The sequence below is a fragment of the Protopterus annectens genome, chromosome 12.part0, assembly GCF_019279795.1.
Source record: "Protopterus annectens isolate FY-2018-M chromosome 12.part0, PAN1.0, whole genome shotgun sequence".
NCBI classification, from domain to species: Eukaryota; Metazoa; Chordata; order Ceratodontiformes; family Protopteridae; genus Protopterus; species Protopterus annectens.
In genome coordinates, this window is record NC_056746.1 from 838,936,391 (window position 1) to 838,947,360 (window position 10,970).

A 10,970-nucleotide genomic window follows, 5' to 3' on the forward strand; every position below is an offset into this window, starting at 1 on the left:
TTGCATTCAAGTTAAATTAGAAAGGACTGTACCTTTTGGGATGGGATTGCAAAGCCTTCATTGCCAGTTTTCCTGTGATTGTACCTTGCAGTTTTATGTTTCATAGTGTGTGACATTAGAGAGGACAACAGAGATGTGGCCCATTCAGGGTTTGTGGAGATGAGTTTTCAGATTTTGTGTAATACAAACAGTTTGTGGCCAGCTGAAAGGTTCTCTAGTGTCTTAAGTTCAGTCAGAAAGTCAGTTGCCTTATGTGATGTGCACATACTCCCAATAACGGGTCTATATTAAATGAACGAACGCTTAAAAGGTCGAATACAGTATTATCGACACCTGTTAAGTGAATGTTCATTTACACGAACACCCACAGTCAAAAATCGTGTATTCAAAAAATATTGTCTGGACAACACCATTCCCCTAGTGCCATATGTAATGGAGCCATACACAAACACAACTTCAATACCGTAATCAAGTGGGGGGCTTCACCCCCCCACACACACACCCCAATATGGGGGGCTGTGTCCCCCCACACCACCCCTAACTAAATATACCAACTCCGAGATCGCTCCACGTAGGGGAAAAGGGCAATTCCCGATAACAGACAACTTGAATAGCACATGTGCATCACAACTTCTGCAGTAACTGGCTGTGTTTTATGTAACACTGACAGGTAATAAATCACTTCGATTTGCCCATTTACTTCTTTTAAATGTCTGAGTTGTAGAACACTTTACAATTTCAGTATGTTATTCGTTCATACTGTTATAGAACACAGTACATAAAGAATTATTTATATTTACAAAGCTATCATACAGCTATTCACAGCATGAACGCCTTGACATCAGCCAGGAGTTTCCTGAGAGTTGGCCAGCTATAACTTTTCATAACTCCGAATTTAGACATTATGAGCTTTCGGTAAACTGGCTTAAAAGGTGTCGATAATACCATATTCAACCTTTTAAGCATACGTTCATTTAATATAGACCCCAAAATAATGTATTGTCCCTAAAGCCATGTTCCATAAGATAAAAGTTTAGAGAAGAGAAATGATTAGAAGCGGGCCATACTGACTAGCTGATGCTAAACTGTTAAAGTTACAAATGTTGCAAAAAGTTTTATGTTTTTCTATAGGGCTTATTAGCACATCATGGAATTTCATAAAACTGGTTATTGTCATGCCACAGTACAAATTTAGGAAGCCCAGAATATTAAAAACATGTATTCTAATTGTTGAAATCTGGAAGGAACATAACAGGGATGTTAAAATTATAGTGGCAGGTTGTGTTACACTATGACCTTTTGTTTGTAATGCAAGCTGTTACCTTGACTATAGCCAGGTATATGAGGTTCCTAAAATAGGTACAGTGCCTAGAGGAGTATGCCAGGCACTATGAATAAGTACCTGTGCTTCCATTAGTTTATGCTGCCTTATTTTAGAGCCTTTCAGTGGAGCATAAATTAGGTGCTAATGTAGCCCCATTATTGTCCTATACTGTAGCACAGCTGAATGCACAAGAAGCACTAGGGTTGTCTTCAGGACTCACACCTGGAGATTGACTTAGATCTCAGTCTTTGAACATGTGCTCACTATTTGAAGTACAGTGGCACTTGTCTTCAATGGTATGGGACCGCACCCATAGGGAGCACTTGTTGATGCCAGAGCATGATCTCAGTTAAGACCCCTCACAGCCTCACATGCTTTCTAGCATGTCCTGTCCCAGAATTGAGGCAGCATTCCCTGTCACCCAGTAATTACCTTTTTTGACCACCAACTCATTTTTAGGGTGAGCCCAGACCAACCCTTGCAGGAGCTAGGTGTAAGGGAGAGTGTCCATCTTCACTATGATGGCATTGAGTTGCTTAAGATCCCAGAGGTCTTTGTTCCTTTAACAGACAGGACTAATGAGGGCTTCCTCGTTATAGGTCCCATTTAATTTAACCCCTCTCTTTCATGACCCCATTGTGGACTAATCTGTTGCTGTTCTGCTTCCTCCTCAGAGCTGCATGAATCAGTATTTAGAGTGTTAGGATGAGGAACCTTGAGTCATCCCCACACATACACACCATACACATGCACCACACACATACACACACAATGGAATCTTTCCTGAATTGTGCAGTTTTTGCCTCATTGAAGCGGGGTGATATCCTAACGTGTCCTAGGACAGATTCTTATGTGAGTTGTCTGGTCCATTATAGGTTCAAGAGATCCCAACACCTTTCCACCTTGCTGTCTTATCAGGTCCAAATCACTGGACAATGCAAGCTAGGTAATTTTCTCCTTTGCCAGTTTGAGGCTGAGGTCCCTTGACTGTCGCAAACTCTTTGTGACTGAGGTACCGCAACTATATTTCTCACCTGTCCCAGTCCTTGCCTTTTTCTGTGGAGCAGACTGTGAAAAAGATGGCAGACCTCCTTAAATCTAAGATCAACTTGGTTCTAGAAAAAATTCTTACTGCAACTTCTGTAGTAATATTTTGACCTTGCTGACTGTATGTGACTTGGGTATCAGGCTCAGAAATGTGCCTGCTCTGGGTATTATGCTTAAAGCTTTCCTCATTTAAGAGTCAGCATTGGCAGGCCATTCCAGTACTCATCTTCTGTGGAAAAATCTTCTTTGGTTAGGCTTCCCAAGACCTGATTGCAGACTTTCAAAAGGGAATACAGTCACTGACCACTGTGAAATGACATTCCTCCCCTAGTCTTCTTCATATTCTTATATGCCATCTTCATTTTCCAGGAAGAATAAATCCTCGATCTCCATGAACAGATGCCCCCAAGCACGAGACAGGGTTGTCTTCCCTGTGTCTAATATCAAAGAACAGAACAAGGATAACGTCTTAGTGCAAAAGTCATAATTCTGACCTCTCTGCAGTACTACCCTTGGGATGCTGGTGTTCTGCAGTTCTCTCATCTTGCAGAGCTGTAATCATATACAGGTTTGTGTTCTTGTTATGGTCATGGACAGCAGCATCTTAAAATTATCAGATCCTTTCCTAGAAATCACTTTCCTTGGTAACTAATATCATCTGCAGAGTTTCTGGTACAGGCTCAGACTCTAATTTTCCAAAGGGTCCTAAGAGCCTGTTCCTTCACTACAGAAAGAGAAATGATTGTACTTCTACCTTTTCCTTGTTCTGAATGGAATGATAGATTTCTTTACCACCATGGAGTTTGGCAGCTTCATTTATTTATTTTATTTTTCCATTTGTCTACTGGGGTAGTACACTGACCATTTGCAGGTACTGCTTAGGTGAAGTAATTCTCAAAGAAGACGTAAAGGTGGAACAGAAAGGCAGTAAGTTGTACATATCAAAACAGAACAGAAAGTAGCAATATATAACAAATGTATACAGTAGAACTTAATAAATGTATCAACAGTTATGAAAGAAATGCACATTTTACAATTTTACATGCTTATATTTCAGGTTTATGTCATGGTGGAAATGCTGTGGGGTAAAGAGAGTCAGAACAGGTGAGGGTGGGGAAGGTGAAGTTTAGAGGTGTTAGTTGAGAGAGTAAAGCTAGAGGTTGAGAGGCACTTACATGTTGTGGCCTGCTTTGTGGCAACATCAGTTTGATTTGGTGCTGAGAGATTTTTTTTAGTTCAGCTCTGAAGGTGAGGAAGTGGGATTGTAGTTCTTTTAGGTCTGAGTGTGTGAGTGTGTGTGTGTGTGTGTGTGTGTGTGTGTGTGTGTGTGTGTGTGTGTGTGTGTGTGTGTGTGTGTGTGTGTGTGTGTGTGTGTGTGTCTGTGTGTCTGTGTGTGTGTGGCAACTTGTGATGAGAATGAGTTAGGATGGAAAATGAAGATGAGGAAGACTAGTAGCAGGTCTAGTCCGTGCTGCATTGGGGCCATTTGGCTTTTTTGAAGGGGAGGAAGTGGTGCTCATGTGAAGGTGAATTAGAGATGGAGCAGCAGATTTTGTTTTTGATAGTCTGTAGTGTGTAGTGTGGAAGAGTTTTTCTGGGAGGCTGTGGCTATTAATTTGTCCATGATCAGTTTCTTCCAGAAGAACTCCTTTACCATAGCTGCTCTGTCTGGTATGGATACATAGGGTGATATTTTCCAGGCACACAGGAGAAGTGAATTAACTTTTTGCCCTTTATTTCTCAGTGTGGGTATAGAAAGTTAGTGACTGGTCTAGCTACAGGCTAATGTTTTTGCAGGAGCTGGTAATTTATATTGGCATGACACAAAAGGTAGTGATATTGAACGATTTTGCTGACTTTGTAAGGCATAATGTGAAGTTGTTCTATCTCGCCATTCATTCTTACTGATGGGTTCGGAGCCGATCCCTCGACTCCGAGTCGACCTACTACAAAGCTCGAGGTCTTCAAGTAGCTCAAGGCCAAGTCCCTATCTCATGATGCACCTAGAGTTACCCCAGATCTAGTTTGCTGCCGCAACAGATCAGAGGTTCTCACTAGCTCGGGCCAGTAAAACCTTAATTTTACTAATATTTCTGATTATTATTAATATATTTATTAGATAGCAGTTTTAGATACTTTTATAAGCTCTTATAGCTTATTAGTGTATTTAGCGTAATAGTGTATTTCCCTTTCCCTGGTGTACTTCTTATATATTTCTAGCTGGCCTCTTTTTCTAGCCCTAGTTTAAAAAGTGTCTTTATACTTAGTGTGTGCTTAGTTACTGACCTTTTGTCACAGTATATAAAAAAATTTAGATAAGGTTTAGTAATTAGAGTGTGCTTACCTTAGAATATTTAGATAAGGTTTAGAGTGTGTGTGTTATATAGCAGCTATCTTTATCTTTATAGTATAGTCTGCTTAGCATTTAAAATTTGTGTGCTTTAGACAGAGTTTTTTCTGTCACAATTTATACTATCTGTCTCTAGATAAATGCTTCTTGTGTGTGTGACTTTAGTCTGATTTTTCTTAAGGCTTTTTACAAGTGTTAGTTTGACACTAATCCTGTTATTTCTGTGTTTGGTACAAAATGGCTGACCAAGATAAACATCCCAAGTCAGATTTTAAGAAATGCCCCAAATGTGGCCAAAAAATGTCTGTCACTGACAGTCATGTTAATTGTGTGTATTGTTTAGGAGCATTGCATTTACAGGATAGCTGCTCCATTTGCTATTCTTTCTCTTCCAGGGTTCTCCAGGAGAGGAAGAGGAAGTTGATAGATAGAGGTTTGCTGAAACCCTCTTTCCAGGAAGCTTTGAGCAACGAAGATGGATCCAGCAAGTCCTCAAAGTCTTCTAAGACTTCTGAGACAAAGAAATCTAAAAGATCTTCGACATCGGCTCCACAGACATCGGAGCCAACTGTCTTGTCATTTCGGAGCCGATCCCCAGTCCTGGAACCGGTATCTGAAATATCTAAGTCTCCTCTATTACAGTCTGTACCACCCTCGGTCCATTCTTCTCAGTCATCTGTTAGCCTTTCTGATCTGGATGTGGATTGTGTGATGCAGAAGCTGTTACAGGCTCCGGCCTTTGCAAATATTTTATCAGCTCCGACCCAGGTGGCTTCGGAGCGAAAACCCATATGCCAGCTACAACTCTTCCTCCTCCGAGCCATACTGGTCCTGCAGAGCTGGAGGAGTCCGACATGTTGATTGTGGAGCCTTCGGAGTCGACGCCTGCTCCAGTGTCCTCGGCTCCGTTTACTCTGACATCCTTGGTGCCAATCGAGGACTCTAGGAGTCGACACTCTCTGGTCGAGTCCAGGGAGGATAGTCGGACCGATTTGTCGGTTCCGATTCTGCCTCTCGGGGCTTCGGCTTGGATGAGCTCGGCTCCTACCTCGGGCTCGGAGCCCACTGTCCCAATGCCGAGGGTATCGACGGTTTCCTGGGATCCGTCCATCCCTTCTCATCGGAACAGGAATGCCTTCGAAGCCATGAGGAGAGTTATGTCTTCTAAGACATCCTGAACCTCAGGTCTGGCTTCTTCCTCCCTTAAAGCGTCTGTGTCTGCTTCTGCCTCACAGATCCTGGCCAAGCGTAGAGACCCAGAGCCTCAGGAAGCCCCATTGCCTGGCCCATACTCTTCCAAGACCTCACCAGAAGCTCCCACTGGTGAGATTCCCAGGAAGAGAGTTTGTAAGAGGAAACATCTAGACTCCTTACAGGAGTCCCTGACATCTGGTACTGACTTGGATGAATCAGAAGGGTCCCTACGGCCCCACTCTGAGGATATCTCATTTGCTGAAATACTAGAAATCCTTAGGCAGAGGGGTGACTGGTGGTCTAAAAACCCCACTGAAGACGAGTCGGTTCTCCTGAAGGCTTTTGGGTCTCAGCCCTCCACCTCTTGGGTGTCTCCGCCCTACGATGAGCTGATGCAGCTGGTCTCACGAAGGGTGTAGGAGTCTCCGGACACCATGGAGCCTGTCCCTAGGAAACCTAATAAGTTTATCTCTGCTCTCATAGACAAGTCTTATTTGACCAAAGGTGTGCCAGTTGATGCCATGGTGGTGGTGACAGCCACCAACAAAGAAATGTCAGAAACTTCCTCTTCTATTCATCCTCCTAACAGAGACTCCAGGATCATGGATAGATATGGGAAGTGCACTTTTAGTTCAGCGACTTTTGAACTCCGTTCACTCAACTACTTAATCTATTTCACGAGACTGCAAAGGGATCTCCTTGAAGAGCTGGGAGATACTCTTCAGGGTACAGTAGCTGCAGGAGCTTCAGACAAAGTTGCTTCCCAGCTTGCTACCCTCAACTCCATTGTTAACTTGTTCATGCGCCTCATTTCTTATGCAGCTGAAGGAATGAACAGGGCAGCGGGTACAGGAATTGCTCTTAGGAGACACTCATGGATGTGCTTATGTTCCTTCGCGGAGCCCTTCAAGTCATCCTTTGTGAATATCCCTTTTGATGGCTCGTCTCTTTTCGGGCCCAAAGTCAAGGAAACTTTGACCAGGTGTGAGCAGGAAGGAACGACTCTGTCTGCCATCGGAGTCCGTTTTTCCACCCCTACCAGACCCTATGCCAAGGGTCAAAGGGGAGGGAAAATGTGGCCCTGAAAAGCCCAAGGAGCTTTTCAGGACATACGTGGTGAACCCCCCTCCAGGGGCAGAAGAGGGGGCGATAATGGAAGACACCGCCCTCGTGGCAGAGGAGGTCCACAAAACCAGGGTGACAGAGATCACTTCTTTGGGAAGCCCTACCAGTGCTCCAGAAAGGAGGCCCGACTGTCCTACTCTGAAGACAGTCGTGGGTCACTTATCTTTGTACCCAGACGCCTGGCTCAAAATAACAAATGACAACTGGACGCAAAGTATTATTTCCAGAGGATACTTCATTCCTTTCACCACACCCCTCCACCGACAAAGAAAATCCTGGACGTTCCACCCAGTTACAGGGAACAAGCAACAGTAGAGGTCCAAACATTGCTAAGAAAAAGAGTAATCCAACCAGTCCCAGCAGACCAGACAGGATCCGGAACTTACTCAAGATCTTTTTTAGTTCCAAAAAAGTCAGGGGACTGGAGACCTATATTGGACCTCAGCAGGCTAAACAAATCTGTCAAGAAAGAGACGTTTCGGATGGTCACGCTTCAGTTGATACTTCCCTTCTTAGGGAAAGATAATTGGATGTGCCCGCTAGATCTCCAGGATACATACTACCACATAAAAATGGCCAGGCCATCCAGGGATCATCTGCGCTTCTGGCTGGGAGCCAATCATTACCAGTTTCAAGCCCTGCCCTTTGGTCTCACAACAGTCCTCAAAGTGTTCACCAAATGTATGGCAGTGGTCACGGCTCACCTAAGACGTTTAGGATTCCAGGTGTTTCTGTACCTAGACGATTGGCTCCTCACTGCCACCACCAGGCATCAACTCGTTCAAGCCAGGGAATCCACTCTGTCACTCTGCAGCCAGCTTGACATTACAATAAACTCAGAAAAATCTGCCTTGTCGCCATCACAGCATATCGTCTTTATCAGAGCAGAACTGGACACCACCACCACCACGCTAAGACTTCCAGTAGAAAGAGTCCTACTACTCCATCAGCAGGTCCGCATTCTGATATCCAAAAACAAGGCTCAAAGCATCAGAAGTTCTAAAGTTGTTAGGTATTATGGCAGCAGCAATTCTAGCCATACCGCTGGGTCGTATGCACATGCGAATACTGCAATGGCTGTTGTTCACTCTATGGTCTTGCCAAGAGCTTCTCATGTCTCACTTGATAATGATCACAAACTCCTGCAAAAAGTATCTTCAGTGGTGGTTGACCTCATTTCATGTCACGATAGGACGTCCCTTTGTTTTACCCCCACCAGCGGCCACAGTGACCACGGATGCTTCCCTGATAGGGTGGGGGGGGCATTTTCAGGGAAGGACAGCTCAAGGCACATGGACCGATCAAGAGACACATCTGCATATCAATGTCTTATAGATGAGAGCAGTACTTTTAGCTTTGCAGTACTTCCAAGACTCTCTTCCTCTGGGTACAATTGCGATTCAGACAGACAACATGTTAGTGGTCTGGTACTTAAACAAACAAGGAGGAACCAGGTCATACTCCCTTTGTCGCGAGGCCCTAAGAATATGACAGTGGGCTATATCCACCCAGTGCTTTCAATTAGCAATGCACATCCAGGGGAAATCCAACATGATAGCAGACAAGCTGAGCAGAGCAATTTTGTTGCCCCACTAGTGGTCCCTCAAGAAAGAAATAGCGGACAGGATATTCCGCAGATGGGGCCAGCCTTGCTGCGACCTTTTTGCCAGTCACATGAACATGAAATGCAGAAGCTACTTTGCCCTGATTCCTCCTCCGGGAGAAGCCCCAAGGGACGCACTTGTTCACGATTGGCCTCTGGGTCTCCTCTATGCCTTTCCACCAATCCCGTTGATTCCCAAGGTTCTACAGAAAGCAAAAACTGTGGGAAGGACCATCATTCTAATAGCCCCTCATTGGCTTCATCAGATTTGGTTCCCCTTCCTTCGACTTCATCTTTTGGAGGACCCTTGGATTCTGGACCCAGTTCCAGACCTTCTGATGCACTCGTCGGGGGAACTTCATCCCTCTCTGTAGTCCCTGAAGCTGACAGCTTGGCTGCTTCAATTCCCTTCATAGCCAGGTTCCATAACCTTTCCAATGAGACTAAGAAAATTCTCTTATCCTCTCATAAATCCTTTACGAGGAAAGTATACCTTAGCAAATGGAAAAAAGTTTCTTTATGGGCCTCTAAAAACAATATTGATCCTTACCAAGCCCCTATGGCCTCCATTTTAGAGTTCTTGACCATGATTTTCAACAATGGAGCTGCAGCAGCAACTGTTCGGGTTCAACTGGCTGCCATTTCTAATTTTCATCTTGGATTCGAAGGATTGAATATTATGTCACACAAATTATCCAAAGCCTTTCTCAAAGGGACCTTTCATCTCAAACCACATGTGAAATCTTCCTATTCTCCATGGAATCTAAATTTTATGCTTTCCCGCATTATTCTTCCTCCATTTGAACCAGCTTCCTCATGTGACCTCAAATTTTTGTCATGGAAGACTATCTTCTTAGTAGCTATTACTTCTGCTCGCAGAGTGTCAGAGCTTGAAGCCTCGTCCATTAAACCTCCTTACTTGATTTTCCATTCTGACAGAGTTTCACTTCGAACAAACCCCTCTTTTTTGCCGAAGGTTTGCACTGAAACTAATCTTAACCAAATTATTGATTTGCCACTTTTCTTCCCCAATCAGTCCAACAATCTAGAATACATGCTGCACAAACTTGATGTTCATAGACAGCTCAGATTTTACTTGGATAGAACAAAAGATTTTAGGAAATCGGAACAGCTTTCTGTTTCCTTTTCAGACTCGGGGAAAGGTATGCCAGTGGCTAAAACAACTCTGTCTAAATGGCTATCTGATTGTATCACCTTTGCTTATTCAACTGCCAATATGCTCTTACAGCATATAATTAAAGCTCACTCAACCAGAGCAGTCTCTACATCATTTGCTTTTTCTGCCAGACTTCCTATTGATAACATCTGTGCATCAGCCACTTGGTCAAGACCTCATACCGTTATCACTCATTACAAATTGACAGGGCCTCCAGGGACAGGGCCTCCTTTGGCTCCACTGTCCTGAAAAATATACTCCTGTGAGCCACCCAAGATTGATGGTGTTTGGGACGCTACCCATCAGTAAGAATGAACGGCGAGATAGAACAACTTCACATAAAGAAGTTATGTACTTACCATAACGTTCCATGTGAGTTGTTCATCTCACCTTCATTCTTACATCCCTCCCTCCTTCCCCCTCCTGGGCTTTTAGATGACCGAGATGCTGGATCCTTCCTGGCTGCTCAACCCTTCTATACTTTCTCTTACAGAGTGATAGAATGACATATGGTATTGTTATACGCAGCAAACAAGATCTGAGGTAACTCTGGGTGCATCATGGGATAGGGACTTGGCCTCAAGCTACTTGAAGACCTCGAGCTTTGTAGTAGGCCGACTCGGAGCTGAGGGATCGACTCCGAACCCATCAGTAAGAATGAAGGCGAGATGAACAACTCACATGGAACGTTGTGGTAAGTACATAACTTCTTTTTTCTTGCATTAGATTCGAGAAAGTGACTCTTCAGGTGGCTCGTTCCATCTTCTCCAGCAGAGCATTTGGATAGTGGCATTTGACCTGGTGGATGCTTTTTCTACCTTGATGTATAGGGCCTGAATTAAAATGGGTTTCATTTTCTGTCAATGGGGTTGTATTTTGGTCTGTCCTGTGTGCTGAGTGTTAACTAGGTGCTAGTTGTGGTGTGTTCTCTTTAATTGCATGACTGACTCCTAATGGTTCTATTAAGGAACTCACTGTCAGATTTCATAATTCAGGAATGAGGAGGATCTCTAAACATGGAGAAATATGGTCTTGTTTGAGATTAGAGGAACTCAGGGGGTCATCTTACTGTGTTCAGATTTGAAAAGTCTGGAGTGTTGGCTGTTCTTGTAAGGCCCAGAAGGTAATTATTTTGGCAAGCAAGATATGG